Consider the following 19,192-nt stretch of genomic DNA (forward strand, 5'->3'; position numbering starts at 1 on the left):
AGGATCCACAATGGTTTATTATGTCAGGGTTCATAGTTTTACAGGGCATATTTGTCTTCAATCTAAATGTATAAAGAAACAAACATCATAGCTTTTTGTAGGCTTATGTGATGAGTCACTCACATAGGATTCATTATAGACCTACCATGGGCCAAATTTCCCTATTGGTAGCAAATTTTTCTCTGCCTTTGTCTTATTTAATATGCTTCAGTCCATTATTAATAGCCACAGAAAAATAAGCCTGAATTTTGATGCTTATCATGGCCTGCACTCCAGAGCATGGATCCATGGATGATTTTCTACATCATGAGACAGAATTGAAAATGAATGGGTAGCCAGTGTGGGCTCAAAATAATAAAAATGTACTAAGAAGGGCATGGATCTTCTCCCTCAAAATATAAAAATGTCATTCCATAGGATACTTGAGAAACTTCCTACTTTTTCCACAATATTTCCATATGTTATTAATGTTCAGACCAAATGGGAAAGGAAATAACAACCTGCAGTACAAGGGAGTTCACCATTTCTCCATTCTAGCAGAAGTATTCTTGTCCAAATTTGATCTGTTTCAAGACTCAATATTTTTTTTTCAAAATTCGTTTTTTTTAATTCTTTTTTAATATGAAATTAATTGTCAGATTGGTTTCCATACAACACCCAGTGCTCATCCCAACAGGTGCCCTCCTCAATGCCCATCACCCACTTTCCCCTCCCTCCTACCCCCCATCAACCCTGAGTTTAGTCTCAGTTTTTAAGAGTCTCTTATGGTTTGCCTCCCTCCCTAACTTAAGACTCAATATTTTTAATATGTGCTCACGTTGTCAACACCAACCAACTGAAAATACGTTGGAAGCATTAATTCTTGGAAGAATAAGGAGTCAGGGAAGTTCTTAGAGAACTCCATGGGAATAGAAAATGATTCCCTGGCCAATAAAAACAACAAAGGTATGAAGAGAAACAAGATATTAGCTATCAGTGGAAAGAATTAAGTGCTTCTCATACCTGGTGACATCAGACAAAAAGTCCAAAATTAATGTCTCAGGTGATAATTGATGCTAGGCAGATAACAGCTAGTGGGGTTAATGGCTTCTTGGAAAACCAGGTGTGACTAGATTACAGGTAAACTCAGTGGGACCATACCCAGTTGAATGGAAAGATGCTCATTAAAAGGGGGTGTGACTGAATTTTCTTGCTTCATCCAATGCTAAATTCACATAGTGGGAGAGCTCAGAGTCTGAACACATACGTTTCTCAAGTTTTCCATACTTACTCAGGAAAAGGAGTAAAGCATCAGTTGTCTAGATTAGTTGAATAGCTCTTGAAGAATAAAGTTGTTCAGCAATTATCAGGCCCTAGATCCCATTTGTTCATTTCTCAACTAATCTACCATTGTCAATATGATCTGCTGTTTAAATTTTTTAACATTTATTTATTTTTGAGACAGAGTGTGAGAGAGAGAGAGAGAGCATGAACAGGGGAGGGTCAGAGGAAGAGGGAGACACAGACTCTGAAACAGGCTGCAGGCTCTGAGCTATCAGCACAGAGCCTGACGCGGGGCTCGAACCCACAGACTGCAAGATCGTGACCTGAGCTGAAGCCTGACGCTTAACCAACTGAGCCACTCAGGCGCCCCTGATCTGCTGTTTAAACTTACATATCTTTGGGGCGCCTGGGTGGCTCAGTCGGGTGAGCGTTCAACTTCGGCTCAGGTCATGATCTCAAGGTCTGTGAGTTTGAGCCCCGCGTCAGGCTCTTTGCTGACAGCTCAGAGCCTGGAGCCTGATTTGGATTCTGTCTCCTTCTCTCTCTGCCCCTCCCCAACTTGTGCTCTGTCTCTCTATGTTTCTCAAAAAAATAAATAAGTGTAAAAAAAATAAAAATAAATAAACTTAACATATCTTTGAGCTGAGATCATCTTCCAATATTCTTAAAAAAAAAAAAAAAAAAAGATGGGGCACCTGGGTGGTTCAGTCTGTTAAGTGTCCAACTTCAGCTTAGGTCATGATCTTGTGATTTGTGAGCCTGCCACATCAGGCTCTCTGCTGTCAGCACAGCACCCACTTGGGAACCTCTGTCCTCCTTTCTCTCCCCATCCCACCCCCATTTGTACTCTCTACTCAAAAATAAATAAACATTTTTTTAAAAAAAAGATAATTTGCCAATATTACAGTCTAAGAAGTGACTATTGTTCTTGCCCACATTTCATGAAACTAACAACCTGGTGACATCAAAGAAGACTACACAAGTTAAAGCTTCCTTTTTTAGTGCAGGCAGATGAGAATATTTTAGGAGCTTTCCTTTCTCCTATATTTTTTCTCCAACTGAATTCTTTAACACTAGATTTTCCCTTCTATATTATTAGAGAAGTGATCAATATTTTTTCTCCCATGGGCCAAGCAACCTTCATGGACTCCCAGGCTTCTGGTGTGCCTGTCTGTGTCTCTGAAAGACAGTATGATACAACTATAAGGATCATGGGACTAGAGACAGAACAGAAGGCTACTGATCACAGCTCAGCCACTAACTCATGTTGTACAACCTTGAACAAGTCATTTTCCTTTTCTAGGTCACAGTTTTGTCATCTGTCAAAGGGACGTATTCAATGAATAATTTGTAAGCTCAATTTACAGCTTAAATGTTCTTTAATTCAAAACGTAATTTGGGATCTAGATTTCCATGATACTTTCAGGAAGCTCATTTACTTCAACAAAGATTAGAGTTTCTGGATATTAAGTATAGCTAATGTGTGTCTATATCATGAATGTACAGAAAGTAATTGTTAGCTTTCTTAAAATTTGTGAACTTTTCCAAGTTCACTTTGGATACCTTTGCAGAACTCTAGAAGAACTTATTTGCATATCCAATCTCAGTGGCCTCAGTGATTTGAAACATGTCTCTCAGGTGGACAAATCAATTCAGTTTCATAAATGGGTCAGTCCCTGTTGGTCCTCTTTGGGAATAGCCTTTCTACTTAAGAATATGTTAGGAAGGAAATGGGAATTATTCAATGACTAGTGTCTTTCACACTCTGCCTCTTAGGTCCAATGGACCTTTAGCAAGTGCCCAATCTGAGAGAGAACCAGGGGGTTACTAAGGCATTTGCAAAAGAGTATCCATTTGGATTTAGTAATTAGTGCTTCTCAATCTTTTATTATCCTCACTATGGCTGATTGAATGTGAATCCTTCATATATACCATTACTCAATGGTTTTTCTTTTTTTTCCCCATACACCCTAATATATAAGACAGAGAGAGAGATGAAAGGATCCCTCAGGAAATTTAACTCTTCCTACATTGATGGGAAATGCTTCAAAGTTGGCAAAAGACCAATTTAGAGCCCTTTAGAATATTGTTTCAAGGAACGAGCCTATGTGATATCAAATGCTGCAAAGTCTCAGTTCCCATCTATAATAGAGTATGCTTCCAATAAATGTTTATTATTATTATTACTATTATTACTATTTTCAGGAGCAATATCAGTACTGGAGAATTGGCATTCTATTCGATATAACACTTTTCCATAAAAAACATCCTCACCAGAGTTGTAAGGGTTGAACTGAACACATGATGTGTTGGATATCATCTGTTTCTCCTCTACTTCGACTCTCTACCCTTTGTGCCATGTGATACAGGAGGCTGGTCCATGTAAATATATAATTGGGCTAATCTGCTCTCTACTTTCCAAATGGGTATGGCCAATGGAGAATACCATCAGGAAATCAGAGGGGCAAGAGCAAAGTGAGGCTGAGTGTTTATTGCCCTGCTCCCTCCCATTATGATTGGTTAGTTGCCATCAACCAAAGGTCTCATTCCCTATTAGGCAGTTTTCTTCACCCAGCTATCTCTGTCTCCAGGTTAGTATCCACTCTCTCCTCTTGCCCATCAAGCTAGTACTTTCCTGTTACTAGCCAGACAACACTGTACTATTTATGGTTTACCTGCACTCAACCACACCTTGGCAAATAGTCCTTTTATTAAACTGCCTTCAAATTATCGAGTTTAAGTGTGGCATGCCTTTCCTGATACAATCCTGCCACTGCGCATGGTCTTTGTGCTATTAGCTCTATAGGGACAGGGATCTCTATTTTGAGTTTTTAGTTGCTGTATCCCCAGCACATACAGTGCCTGGCATGTATTAGACACTTAAGTAATATTTGTTGAATAAATGACTGTTCTCTAAATAGGGTTTTAGCACAGGTCTTATGGAGACAAAAGCCTTAACAATTTTGGAGGTTCTCTTTAAGAAAAGAATATACATACATGTCAATGTTGCCAAATTTACAAAAATATATTATCCTATTGGTAAGGCCTCTCCCAAGGCCTTGAATGGGTCCCATAAGAATGAAGGGCCCTGAAACTCAAGCTTCTCCAGCTTCAGCCTACCTCTTCTTGGACAAACTCAAAGTTTCAAGGAAACTGCCAGTTGCCTGTGCATAAATGTGAAGAGAAAAGCATGGTGTCGTGAAAAATGTATAGAAGTGGGAGTCAGATACACATGGGTGAGGGTTCCAACTCCTTTGCCTATTAGTTATGAACTTGGATAGGGGACTTAACCTCCAAGAGACTTGGCCTACTTAATCTACAGAAGATGGTTAATAATTCTTCCTTCAGAGGACTGCTGTGAGGATTACCTAAAATCACGATGTAAAGTTCCCGGCATACGGTAGGTGCTTAGTAATCATTCAACCTTGCCTGGTGAAGGTATTTTCCTAGCAGCTTTCTTTTAAGCCTTCCCCAGGCCTGCTTCCTTTCTGCTATGATTGAATTGGATTTTCCTCCTCAGTCCTCTGAGAGCCAGTCTAAGCAGCTGCTACTTCAGGACCAAGACCATGGCCCTATTCACACCAACTTCTGGAGTCAATATTTGCACAGTGGAAAGTCCAGCATGCAGCACAGTTTGCCTGCGGCCAAATATCCAGCCCTATTTGCCAGGGATTCCTTTCTGTCACCAGCCATAACTCAGCCAGATCTCTGAGGAGTCATTTATACGCTCTAAGCAAATTTTTTCATTCCTTTCTCAGAGAAAAAATTCTCCCCATATTTCATTTTCTAAGTGATCTCAATGGCATGTCAGTTGCCTTTTACATAAACATTATAGGGTTGAGCAAGCCACATTTTAGAGGCTGGGTTACCTTTTTTTTTTTTATTCTATGTGCTCTTTTATTAATGTTCTCCTCTTCCAGTTACTCAGATATGAATTACACCCAAATCCTTGTTTAAACAATGCAAAATCCATGAAGACAGGGTTGATATTTGCTTTATTCATCGTTGTACTCTTAAAGTAGTGCCTGGCATGGAATAAATGTTCAATAAATATTTTGAATTAACAAACGAATGATTAGATATATCATGCAGAAAAGAATGTAAAAGGATGACCTAGGGGATAGGAGTTATAAGGATAAACTTAGAAATCAAATATGGGCAATATTTCCTACCATATTATGTACAAGGGTTAACTATCTTGTGGGACAGTGAGGTCCTTGTGACTGGAGGACATCTGTCAGGAATTCCATAGGGAAAAAGTCTGCATTGAAGATAGAAGTCAGTCACATCTAATTTCAATTCCAACTCTGAGAGTGTAGGATTTCATAAGGTAATATTGCCTAAGTATTAAATAGTGGCTTGTGGAAATTTGAGAACCTAATTGGCTTTGGATCCAATTTCACTTTCAGTATACTAGCTTTAGTACCTGGGCCAAGTTGACTTCCCCAAGCCTCAGTTTCTACATCTATATATAGAGTAAGCATAACACTGACTTCACAGGATTATTGTGAATTAAATGAGATATTAAATTTAAGAACCCTCACACGTCACTCTAAGTATCTATGAACAATCCAACAAATACTGGATTCCTCCTCTACCCCTATCCCTCAAGTTTTTATTCTTAATAAAGGTAGAATAGTTAAGCAACTCCTTTCTTAAAGAGGCTGGTGCTGCAATTGGGAAGACCTGGCCCATCAGTCTGTCACTGGCCATAGTCACTCTGTGACTTACAGCAGATCGTATACCATCTTTAGTCTCTGGCTCTTCAGTTATCACCTGAAAACCTTAAATTAAGGCTTTCTTGGGTTATCTCGTGTCCTGAAGATAAGAAGTTCCTTCAGAAAGCTCAGTTCACCTACATTTTGGAACTCATTCAATACTCGGAGTGATATTAGGAAAACCCCCCACTTCCTTGTCAATTTTTCTGACCATTATAGGTGGGATCTCAGCACGTGGCTGAATCTTACCTGGTCCCATGAGTGTAGTAAGGTATACTTTGGGCTTTGTAAAATATAATAAGCCACACATGGAATTCATTAGCTAGTATCAACCTCTCTTGGCTGAGATGCAGACACCCTTTCTGACGCAGAACTCTTTCACAATAACTTCATTTCTTCCCGGAATGACACTAAAGAATCAATGCACTATAGCTATCAGGATACAATTTCAATTTTTCAAAGGGAATAACCTTAACATGGGCCTGGTATCCCTCCTTCTGCCATACAGTAGGGCCTTCTACCTCCTTTAGGAGCCCTCCCTGGAAAGCCAGGAAAAACTCTGCTAAAACTGTACTTCCATCCATAACCATAGTGGGGAACAGATCATTTTCGCTTCTTGCCCGGGAACCCTACAGCACACTGGTTTGTCTTCCTCAAATCTGATTAGCTCTTCAAATAAGAAACCTAATGCCTTTTCATTATATCCTTCCTCCCCTGGGAAAAATTTTCAAAAATAATAATATGAATAATAAAGCATAACATTAAAATGGGGCAAGCTATTCAGGAAAGATGAAGAGCAAAGGGTCAACAAAAGACTCTTTTGCCTCTAACTGGGAAATTTAACTACCCTCTCAGTTTTGGTTATAAAGGAAAAAGAAAAAGATTTCACTCAACTGTGAAGGCAAAAGATCTGATTGATAGAGCTGTTATCCTTGGTTAGCTTTATAATGACTTAAGTTGGACGGGTTGATTTTAAGAAAAATTGATATCAAAAATGTGCCTCTGCCTCCATGTCTGTGCTTAAGTCACAGCCACACTCCCCCGACCCCCATAGTACTTTCTCAAAGCACTGTCATCATTAATGAGTAGTGTTCAGGTTCCGGATGATTTCAGGCCTCGATCTGCAGATACACAGGCAGATCCTGGCTGTGTTAAGCTTTAAATGCTCTTCTCCAGAGGTTTCAATGTTTCTGCCACTTTCTCTTAATTCCAGTAACTTGCAGGGTCTACTACACTGAGACTTTTCAGGAACCTTCTACAGACCCAAACCACCCCAGCTCAAAGGATCCATTTGGATGTGACTAAAGCTTGAATCCACAAGCACAGAAATACTGTGGACTATGGGGCACCTGGATGGCTCAGTTGGCTAGGCATCCGACTCTTGATTTCACCTCAGGTTGTGATCTCACCAGTATGACATCTAGCCCCACTTCAGTGCAGAGCCTGCTTGGGATTCTCTCTCTCCCTCTCTCTCAAAATAAATAAATAAACATTAAAAAAAAAAAAAAAAAAAGAGGGGCGCCTGGGTGGCTTCCCCAGTTGAGCGTCCAACTTCAGCTCAGGTCATGATCTCACAGTTTATGAGTTCAAGCCCTGCATCAGGCTCTGTGCTCACAGCTCGGCGCCTGGAGCCTGCTTCAGATTCTGTCTCCATCTCTCTCTCTGCCTCTCCCCCACTCATGTTCTGTCTGTTTGTCTCTCTCTCAAAAATAAACATTAAAAAAAAAAGAGAAATACTGTGGACTAAAATAAAGAACAGAAAGAAGGCCATAATGTAGACACCATCCTCCAAAAAAGACTGCAGCAAAACAACTCCTGAGTATGGGGCACCTGGGTGGCTCAGTTGGTTGAGTGTCCAACTTTGGCTTAGCTCATGATCTCACAGCTTGTAAGTTTGAGCCCCGCATCAGGCTCTGTGCTGAGAGCTTGGAGCCTGGAGCCTGCTTCAGATTCTGTGCCTCCCTCTCTCTCTGCCCCAACTCACTTGAATTCTGTCTCTCTCTCTCTCTCAAAAATAAACATTAAAAAAATTTTTTTAATAAAAAAACAAAACTCCTGAGTAGAAATCAGAGTGCTTGAGTTTCAGAGTCAACAAATTCTAAGCACCCACTTAATAGTGATAAGCTGGCATGTTTCACCTAACTAGAATTCTAACTAGAATCTGTATAAGATTTCACTATTAACTCTATCTTATGATGAGGGCACTGAAGCTCAGAAAGGTTACATGACTTTTTTAAGGTCGCAAATTTGTTTCAGTGTTGAAATTTGAACTCACATTTCTTGACTCATGTTTTTGTTCTTTTCAACATATTACAGTGTTTCTTCAATGAAGTGGGAATCTTGGCTCTGCTACTTGGTAGCTGGATGTCCTTGGTCAAGACACCTACTCCCTCTGTGTCTTTTCTTTTCTATAAAATATCGAGAATAGACCAGAAAAGGAAAACAAGAAGGATTCTGTGCCTATCTGGCATTTAAAAAAAAAAAAATGCCACTGATTGCCTCTCAGAACCAACGGAACAGAATTAAAACCCCCTTTGACCAAGATAAAACCATTAATCATTAATTAGTCCCTTGCATTAAAAGTGCCTTGCAATCACTAAGATTTTTTCCAATGATCATGGCTGCCCATAGGTGTCAGGATAAAGTTCACAGTTCTTACCTTAGCCTACAAGGTCCTTGATCACCATTTTTCCTATTCCTTTGCCTTCCTTTCTCCTTAATCCTCAGAGGCTGGTCTCCCTCTACACTGCCACCTTCTACTACAGCCTGTAATTGCAATTTCCCTCCACACACCACTCCTCCAGTGGGTGCCTTCTCCCCTTTGCTCATCCAGATACCCAAACATATCTTTAAAATACCAGCTCTGCAGTCTCCTCCTCCGGGAATCCCACCTTGACTCCAGCTTAATTTAGATGCCTCTCCTCTGTGTCTCCCTACACAATATGGGGACCTGACTCATAGCAATTCTCCATAACGGCCAACTGACTTGTTTTTCTCCTTCACCAGGTTCAGAATTCCTTAAGGACAGGACTATGCTGAATTTATTTTGTATCCTCAGCATCTATCATAGCAACTGAGGCATGCAAAGTGATTTATAAGTGATTTTGAGTGAAATGATTAAATCCAGATCTATCAGGAAATGACTACAAACTCAAATGGAAAACACTTTCTATTTCTTTTCTTAAATTTTTTTAATGTTTATTTATTTTTGAGAGAGAGAGAGAGAGAGAGAGAGAGAGAGCACAAGAGACAGAGGGGCAGAGAGAGAGGGAGATACAGAATCCAAAGCAGGCTCCAGGCTCTGTCAGCACAGAGCCCGATGTGGGGCTCAAACCCATGAACTGTGGGACGAAGTCAGACACCCAACCAACTGAGCTGAAGTCAGATGCCCAACCCACTGAGCCACCCAGGCAGCCCACACTTTCTAAGAGCCAAATTCTCTCAGCCACCATGGGGTTTTGCCTACTTATGCAACTTTATGTATCACTCCCTGCTGCCTTTTTCCACCTCCTCCCATATTATGATAGAAAGAGTATTTCCTTAACTCATTCATAAGTATCTCTGATATGTTCACATTTAGCAAATTCTCTCACATTTACCTACAATTGCTATGAAAAATCACCCTAAAATCCCACTACTGCTTCATGTGGATTTCTACACTAGATGTTTTTATAGAGTCGACCCCTAGGAAAGTTATTTTCCCCTCAATGAATTGGTATCCCTTCTTCTCTTTGACAATATAACTATAAAATTAAGTACCATTTCATTTTTTTTTTAGCTTCTAAGAACTTCAGAGTCAAATCTCTGGTCTAATCATAGCAACTATATAAGCCTATTCTGGATATTTATATTGTTACTGTATTTTCTGGTCTCTACACTTCAGTTTGACAACATTTATTGAGAGCTTATTATATGCACATATCTGTTAGGGGTGCTTGGTGCATATCAATTAACAAAACAAAATTAAAATTCTCCCCTCATGGAACTCACCCAGTTTAAACATACAGACGTTTTAATACATCATACAAATCAATTCCAAAGTTCATGCAGTGTATAAAACGGTTGATATATCTATCTATCTATCTATCTATCTATCTATCTATTCATTCAGTATATAAAACTGTATAGAGATATATGTATCTCTATATATGTATATACATATATAGATAGAAAGAGAGAGAGATCAAGTTGATGCTTATATTTGTTAAATGCCTGGCTCCTTCTTTTATAATGCATTTATTAGAAATATATTGCTCATCTCAATTTTGTAAATGCTGACATTCACAGATTGAAAACCTACAAGAAAAATACAAAATGCTGATGGAATGTGAATTAACTCATTTCAGAGTTTCTTAAATAATGGTAATAGAAAGTTTATAGGCAGCTTCAGTAATCCCTAATCAGCGTTTTCTAACACATTAGCAGTTGGTGTCTGGAGTCTGACATTTGCTGTGAATGAGTGCCTGACAGATTTTGTTTTAAGTTTGGGGTTTTTTTTTTGTTGTTGTTGTTGTTGTTGTTGGTTTTTTTTTTTTTTTTTTTTTTTTTTTTTTTTTTTTTTTTTGCCTAGTAATTTGCTCCCTGCTGTCTAGGGGAGGGAACTTTACTTTCCACGATGCCCTACAAAATGTCAATGTCAATCTCCTACCCTACCCCCAGAACCTGCTGCTCCCCACCAACACCAACTACATTGACCTGAAGGCTTCTTAGCTATGGGTCAGATAGGACTTGTGCTGTCTTATGAGGGCTTCTCCTGAGATTACTTGCCAGTCTTTAGAAATCTCTAGAGAGGTTTTTTTGTTTTGTTTTGTTTGTTTTGGGGGGAGGGGCATTGTTTTGTTTCATTTTGTTTTACACCTGAGGACTTACCAGACAGCCAAAGCACCAGTTGAGAGTCGAAAGTACTTCATGGACTATGAAAATGCAGTTTGTAATATAGTGAACAAAAGCAGACAGAATGAACATTCCATCGTACATACAATACAATGGGACCCCGGTATTTGTGTCCTATTCAACTTTCCCAAAGGGTTAGAGAAAACCTTTAGGGTAAAATGGCTAAGCCAATAAGATCTACTATGGTGTCTTTTTTCCCTGCTGTTGTTGAAACTCTTCCTCTAGGTCTCATGCTGCTTTTATTCCAAACTGCCTGTTCTGTCAGAGTACCTGACCAATAGGGGCCTTTGCTGAAAATATATCCCGCACTGGGGAGAAAAATAGAAATCCATTCACTAAAGCTGACCCCATCTACCCCATCTCTGTTTACTATTTCATTCTCAATACCATATAGACTACATCAAGGATTTAATGAATTACTACTGAATATGCAAAACAGGCGGATTTTGACGATAGCATCCGGATAGAAAAAAATGACAAGTACTGAGGCTTAGTACAAGGTCACTCCCGATTGTGTGATCAAAGGATACTGTTAACTGTTGGCTCAAAGAGATCATGGTTTTTCTTTTCTTTTTCTTTCTTTCTTTCTTTCTTTCTTTCTTTTTTTTTTTACATATTGAAAAACATGTGACTTTTGTACTACAGCAAATCAAAGAGGAAAGCAAATCCCCACTTCACCACTAATATATTTGGTTCCATTTCCTTTTGATAAATATACCACATTCTCAACAACTTATTTTCTTTTCCCTTCAGGAAACTGGTGGGAAAATGTGCTCCCAAGCTATGGATACAGGAAACATCAACAAATCTTAAGTTCATTTCACTAGATAAAAGAAGCCCCTCCCCCAAAACTGCATACTCTCTGAATTCATGTGTGTAATATTCAGAAAAAGGTGAAACTATAAGGCCATAGAACAGAGCAATGGTTGCCATGGTTGGGAGGGGGACCCTAGGCTTGTCTAGAAAAAAACTACATAAGGGAATTTTGATGGAGAAAGAAAGGAGTGTGTACCGTGATTTCAATAAGTGGTTGCCTTATTCTCTGTATTCATCAAAACCCACAGAATTGTACAGTCAGAAATGAATTTTATTTTATGTAAAATAAAAAATAGGGGCACCTGGGTGGCTCAGTCAGCTAAGCATCCAACTTTGGCTCAGGTCATGATCTCGTGGTTTGTGAGTTTGAGCCCCACATGGGGCTCTGTACTGAGAGTTCAGAGCCTGGAGCCTGCTTCAGATTCTGTGTCTCCCCCTCTCTCTTCCCCTCCCATGCTCATGCTCTGTCTCTCTCTCTGTTTCTCAATAATCAAGAAAGTTTAAATTTTTTTTAATTTAAAATAAAAATAAATAAATGTTAAAGTCCGTGTAATTTGTTCGCATGGTGTGATAGAAAGAAATCCAGTGAAGTATCTAACAATTATGAATTTGCTCTACTAATTGAGATATATATTTATATCATCTTTAATTATTAGCCTTTAGATATATAATGCCTAAAGCAATACTAGAATTTTGCTAAGATAGAGCCAAGTACTTAAATAACTTTTAATCATAGACACATAAAATCTAAAGGCTATAAAGGATTTTGTGTAATCCACCAGTGGATTAAGAGATAAACAAGGAAAAAAACACAATCATCTCAATACGTTCAGGAAAATCATCAAATCATTTGACAATATCTGATGATATCTAACACCCAATTCTGACTAAAAAGAAAAAAAAATAGGAAACAAAAAACAAAAAATGCACACAAGGCATAGAAGGGAATGTCCTCAGTCAGATGAACCACATCTATGAGAAACCTAAGGCTAACACCATACTTAATAGTATGAGACTGAATGCTTTCCTCTAAGATGAGGAACAAATCAAGATACCAGTTTAGACCACTTCTCTTCAACTTTTTACTGGATGTTCTATACAGGGCCATGAGGAAGCTTAAGGGAGTTAGAGAATGACAGATATTTCGTTATCTTGATTGTGGTGATTTGTTTTTCATGGAGATTTTATATATATACATGTGTATATATATACATATATATATACATATACATATATACATACATATATACATATACATATGTACATATATACATATGTACATATACACGTGTATATATATACATATACATGTACATATATATGTATACATATATGTAATTTTCATGGATATTTACCCAATTATATACTTCAAATATATTGTTTTTATATAGCGCTTACGCCTCAACAAAGCTCTGAAGAATTATGTGATTTAAGCACAGTCCCTTTAGCCATTAGTAACCAAAGCCTAACCAGGTGCTTGAGCTTTCCACAATCAACCTGAAAATATTCGTCTAAGAAGTAGCCAGGATGTGAGGAAGTCATTTCAAAAAAAAACCATACCTGGTGTTTGAGAGGTGGTTAAACATTCTCTTCTGTCAAAATAGAACAAAACCAATCACACTTCCAGAAAGCATATTCCCTGGGAGCAAACTATGAGTTCCAGTCTCCCCGAGAAGTAGGGAAGAATAATGAAAAAACCACTATGGTTTTGGCAACACACAGATTTCAAATCAAATTCTGAATTTGCCAGTTCTTGACTGTGTGACTTTGATATATTTATTACACTTTCTGAGCTTTAGTTCCTGCTCTGTCAATTGAGGACAATGATACGTTTTTTCCTAAAGGATGCTGTGAGGGACAAATAAATTATTTTATGTTAAGTGGCATATATATTAGTCATTCAATAAATATTGGTTATGTTGCCCTTCTTATCTTCAAAGTCTCTTAAGCCTTTCAGCCTTTCTGCTTTTTGCTTTCCCCAAAGCCTTTTAAGTAATTATCTAAGGAACTATTAAGTATTTTCTCTAAGTCATAGAAAACCAGGCATGGCATTAATCTGGAGAGAGCTCACAGTCTCGTAGGGAAGACCAATATATAAAAAAAAAAATGCTATTTGGCCCTCCTACACTCAAAGTGATCACTACAAAGAGTGACGCTGTAATGAGTTCAGTGACTGAGTTTCAGTGGCTCAGGCAGTTTTTCAGAAAAGGAACAAAAAGCACATCTGAAAAGATGGGTAAGAGTTAAGCAAGTTCATGGGAGTTTGGATGTGAAGACAAGCATCTCACTCTGAAAAACCAAAAGGCTGTCCATTACACTCATAGATATTACTAACAAAGTGCCTTTTGTAGTTCCTGCTTCATAACGTAATTCTGAATCCACACATACTGAGACGAACTTCAGGGACTAGTACAGCAAGCGTTTAACTTTATAGCAATCTTCCCAGAAACTCCTTGGCCCATTCAACATGGCCTGATTATTCTATATAGAACTTCATGTCCTTGATCTTGCCCAGCCTCTGGGAAAATAAATAAACAAGGCCCAGACCCTCAGAAATCTAATCTTGGAAAAAGAGGTTGTTCCCTCTATGACAAGTTTCAGAGTAAGTTTGTGTTAATCTTGAGTTTGTGTTTATCAAAACATTAACGTCACTTAAAGGCTTCTCCCTTCTTAGGCTACAAGTCGAATATGAAGATAAATACTCAATGTTATTTTCTCTAAGCTATCGTCAGAAATCAGGAAACAAATTATTTGCCTCAAAGGAAATTGCTGAGCGCCTTAAAGAAAGGTACCAAATAATCATACCACAACCAGCAAATCTGAAACATCTGGAATATATGTATTTTGGAATATTCATCAGAAGCTGTATATTGAATACATCAAGGGAGTCTCCTTCTTCTGCGCTACACTAGTTAATTTGATTTAGAGTCACAGCCAACTGCTTTCCTATTGTATCTCCTTTCATGAAGAGTATTCTATTATGCTGGCTTGATATGAAGTTGCCTTAATGTGAGAGGCATTCACGAAATCCTGCAAGTACCATATTATTGATTTCAAGACTTGTGCTCACTTCATTGCAACATGCTGCCTCTGAAAGAATGAGCATGCCATTCACCCCAACCCCCACCATATCTTTTAGAAGGACCATAAGTAAAAGGAGCCCAGGATTGCTCATTTTCATGGGTACAAAGAAGAGATTGGAGATCAGAAGTCCATGGATATCCAAGGGTAGAATGCCCTACAAACAAGAAACCCAGCAACTAGGACCAAAGAATATGGCTAAGTACTTAATCAAAACCAATGATACCTACTAATACCTCTATTATATAGATAAAGATATTGAGGCTTAGTGTAGGCAAGTGTCTGTTGAAAGAATACTGTTAACCCGTGGCAGAGTAGAGATTGGAATTAAAAGCAATCTGACTCCAAAGCAAGAGCTCTTAACCACTCTTCTATTCTGGGGTGGTGGGGGGCGGGGGGGAGAAGCAGGAAACTAAATTGTTTCTATAGTATACTTCACAGAACATACAGTGTACAATATGTAATATATAGAGACTAGCCAAGAGCGAGCTCCTGGCCAGACATCCCTCTTCTTCCCAAAGCCACAAGGTCACTCTAACCTGCTCAGAGTTACTAGCCACTAGACACCTTCTTAAACATAGACTTGGGGAAGCACTAGGAACAGTGGGCCATTTAAACCAGCAGTGGCTGTATGATTCCTCAGACTCGATACTGACAGCAACTGATGCACTGTGATTCGTCAGTTAAAGCTGAGTTTTCCTGCTAAGCCAGCAAGGCTGCCACTCCTTAGAAAGATCAGATCCATTACAGAAAATGAAGTAGCTACATTTTCTTTTGTATCTGAATGTAGTTTATTTTCCCCCTCACTAAATATGAATGCCACTGTGACAAATACAGTGATGTCAACAACACACAGGGAACAACATCATGCCTTATGTTTATGGGATCGGGTAAGGCTGAGGAGGTGCTATGTGAGCTGAAATCAGGAGGAGGAGTAAGAGTTAACAAGGCAGGAGAATTAAAGGACTATCCCAGCCAGGCAAAAACAAAAAACAAAACAAAAAAACAAAAAAACTATGGAAAAGTCACCCATGGTAGGAGAAAGCAAAGGGAAAGTCTTGAACAAGGACTTGCCACCATAGTATATCACCTATCACAGCAAAAAGGGCTGTGTAGTAATTTGTCACATAAAAAGAAAAAGGAAATAGAATTGTCTCTGGACCTTCAGTCAGTCAGTTGGTAAAATCATTCTCCCCTGTTTTCTCTGCATTCAGTCCTAGAGTGACCCGATTTCTCTTCCCAACACTAGCTCATTATCCAGTAAAATCTGCCTGGCTGACTTTCCATCAAACCCACATTCTGGTTGTTTTAATGTCCCAACATAGCTGAGCGTTGCAAGGTTTCACTCGAGTCCTATCCCTCTGTTCTCCATTACCGCAGATATAAAAAGGACATTTGGTGGGAATACCGCATACTGAAAAGGCCACAATGCTATAGGTGCATATCATTGAGACATGTGACTAATTAAAATCCTTACACAAGCATTTAATAAAAAATTTAACCTATTTGTGCCTTCCTTTTACATTGCAGTTTTGTATATCCCTTGAAAGAAGTCTTAAAGATTGTCAAACAGTCATCAGCCTTTTACAATCATCATAATGACCTTATTTGAATACCACTTGGTAACTTACAAATGCTGTAAATCTATTCTTTCATTTGCTTCTTTAGCCTGTGTGCAGAAGATAGGGCACATACTCTCATGAGTTGTTTTATAGATGACCAAATGGGGGCACAGAGTACTTTCTTTAATGTAGTGCTGAGAATAAAAAATATATATAAACACCATTACTCCAAGTCTTAGAAAAAAAGCCATTTTATTGTATCTCATGATTTTGCACTTAAGTATTTGAGCAAGGCTCAGTTATATGATTCTTCTGTCCCATGTAGCACTGAGATCTCTCAGTGGTATTTATACAGCAGATCCACTCTGGAAGATCAAACAAGGCTTCACTCATGTCTGGTGCCTTGGCAGAGATAGTTGGAAGGCTGCACTCAGCTGTGACTTTTTCTTAACTTTATTGGGGAGTAATTGACAAATATAATTGTATAGATTTAAGGGGCTCCTGAGTGGCTCAGCCGGTTGAGAGTCCCAACTCTTGATTTCTACTCCGGTCATGATCCATCAGGCTCTGTGTTGAGTGTGGAGCCTGCTTAAGACTCTCTCTTTCTGCCCCTCTCCCCACTCACACTCTCTCTCTAAAATAAAAAAAATAAAAATGAAAATAAAAATAAAATAAAGTATACAATATGATGATTTGATATACATATATGTTATGGAATGATTATCAAGACCAAAGGGACTTTTGACCAGAGTGCCTACATATGGCCTCTCTACCATGATGGTCTCAGGTTAGTTCCAAAAGAGAGTGTTCCAGTGAGCAAGGTGGAAACTGCATGATACTGATGATCTAACCACAAAAGCCACATGATCACTTCACCCAGGTTCTATTGGCCAAAGTAGTCATAAACACGGACAAAGTCAAGATGAGAAAGCATCCACTCCATCTCCAGATAGGAAGAAATGTCAAAGGACCTGTGATTATGTTTCAAGACTGCCATAGGCATAGGAAGTATTGGAATTGTGGTTTAAACCCATAGCTTTGACTCCAAATCCCATTCCCCTGATGCACTGCCTGATAAGCCACAAACATCTCACAAGCCTGCAGGGAACTATGGTAAATTGGAAAGCACAGATTTAAGATCTGGCCAAGAATTGCTGGGTATATCAATCTATTATCAAAAGATAGAAATTCAGATTTTTATGTTATACCTCCCAAAATGAAATTATTAGTAAATAAATTAGTAAATATTTACTAGTAAATAAATTTTGAATTACTAGTAATTCAAATTTTAATGCCCAGTCTGTAATGTCTAACCCTATATCATAGTTTGAATTATTCTGTGTAGTTTTTGTGTCTGGAGGTAATTATTTGTTTACTTCAAAGCAAGAAGTGTAGGTTACAAGTTTAGTTTAGGATTCAGCCTTAGGTTCCAATCCCAGTTTTCCCCCTTGCTAATTCTGGGCCTGATGCTAACTCACTTGTGCTCTCTGAGCCTGTATCTTCATCTGTAAAATGGGGTTATATTAATAATAGTACTTCATAGGACTGTTGTGTGAACAAATTATACAATATATGTAGGAAGCCTAGCATAGGTCATGACACACAGTGGGTTCTCAGGCAATAAAACCTATCATTATGGAGGGAAAACCATCTCCCACACTTTGACATGAAACAGTGTGGAGAACCTTCACCAAGAGTCAAAAGGCCCAAGTTTTATTCTGAGTTCCACCTCTGGATTTTTGACTTCAGTTTTCTGGCTTTACCATTCCAGAGTCTCTGTGACCTCATCTGCAAAATTGCAATAGTAATAGCCCTACCAACCTCAGTATGCAGGGAGGAACAACGAATTATACTTGTGGAAGAGATTCATAAATTGCTTCCAATAATCTAAGGCATAAATACAAATACCACCATGGTTTACTGGACATTCTGACCCCCAATCAGATGTCAGAAGCAGAAAAGCAAAGAGCACACTGGGCAGGAGTAAATCCAGGCTGTGGATCAGCAGTCAGGGTAGCCAGAAGGAAGGAAGACCCTACAAAGCTAAGGACTATTTTTGGGGCTATGAATCAAATAGAGAAAACATGAAAAACAGAAAGCATGAAAACAGAGGTCATGGTCTATACAGAGGCTAAGGACCAGGCAAGGGACATGGTGAGCACTGGACTTGGAGTCAGGACATTACTTAGATGACCTTGGGAAGATCACTGATGAGAAGATTAACTGAAAAAAATTGTGTCAATTATATGACAATGTCTCATACATACCCTTAATGAGTGTTTACTGAATCTGACTCTAAGCCATTCTAAAGTCAGGCAGAAGACTGAAGATGTTTCCTCTTTAAAAGTCAGAACACACACACACACACACACACACAAACACACACACGGTCACACGAGTGCATCTAAAACTAGTGAAAGCTGAATAAGCTCTGGGACTTGTACCAATGTCAATTTCCTGTTTTGAAAATTATACTTCGTCATGGGAGATGTAACCACTGGGGAAAACTAGTTGAAAGGTATACAAGAACCTCTCTGTACTTTTTTTTTTTTTCAACTTCCTATGAATCTGTAATTGTTTCTAGTAAAAAAGTTAAAAAAAAAAGAAAGTCCAGGAAAACAGTAGAATATAAATGAGAGGGATTGAGAGAGAGAGAGAGAGAGAGAGAAAGAGAGAGATTGAAATCAGTAAGACACTAATAGAAAATGAAGCAAAGACCAATAAAGGGCAGGGGGCAAAACAAAGTACAGGAAATCCACAGGTATTGAAAAAGGCTGCATGAAGCCTCTAGGGAAATGAACAGCTGTGGAGTGTTAGTCCTAAAGCCTCAAATGGAGGCCATTTTCTCTCACAGCCTAG

This window comes from Panthera onca, chromosome C1 (assembly GCF_046562875.1).
Source record: "Panthera onca isolate mPanOnc1 chromosome C1, mPanOnc1 haplotype 2, whole genome shotgun sequence".
Taxonomy (NCBI): Eukaryota; Metazoa; Chordata; class Mammalia; order Carnivora; family Felidae; genus Panthera; species Panthera onca.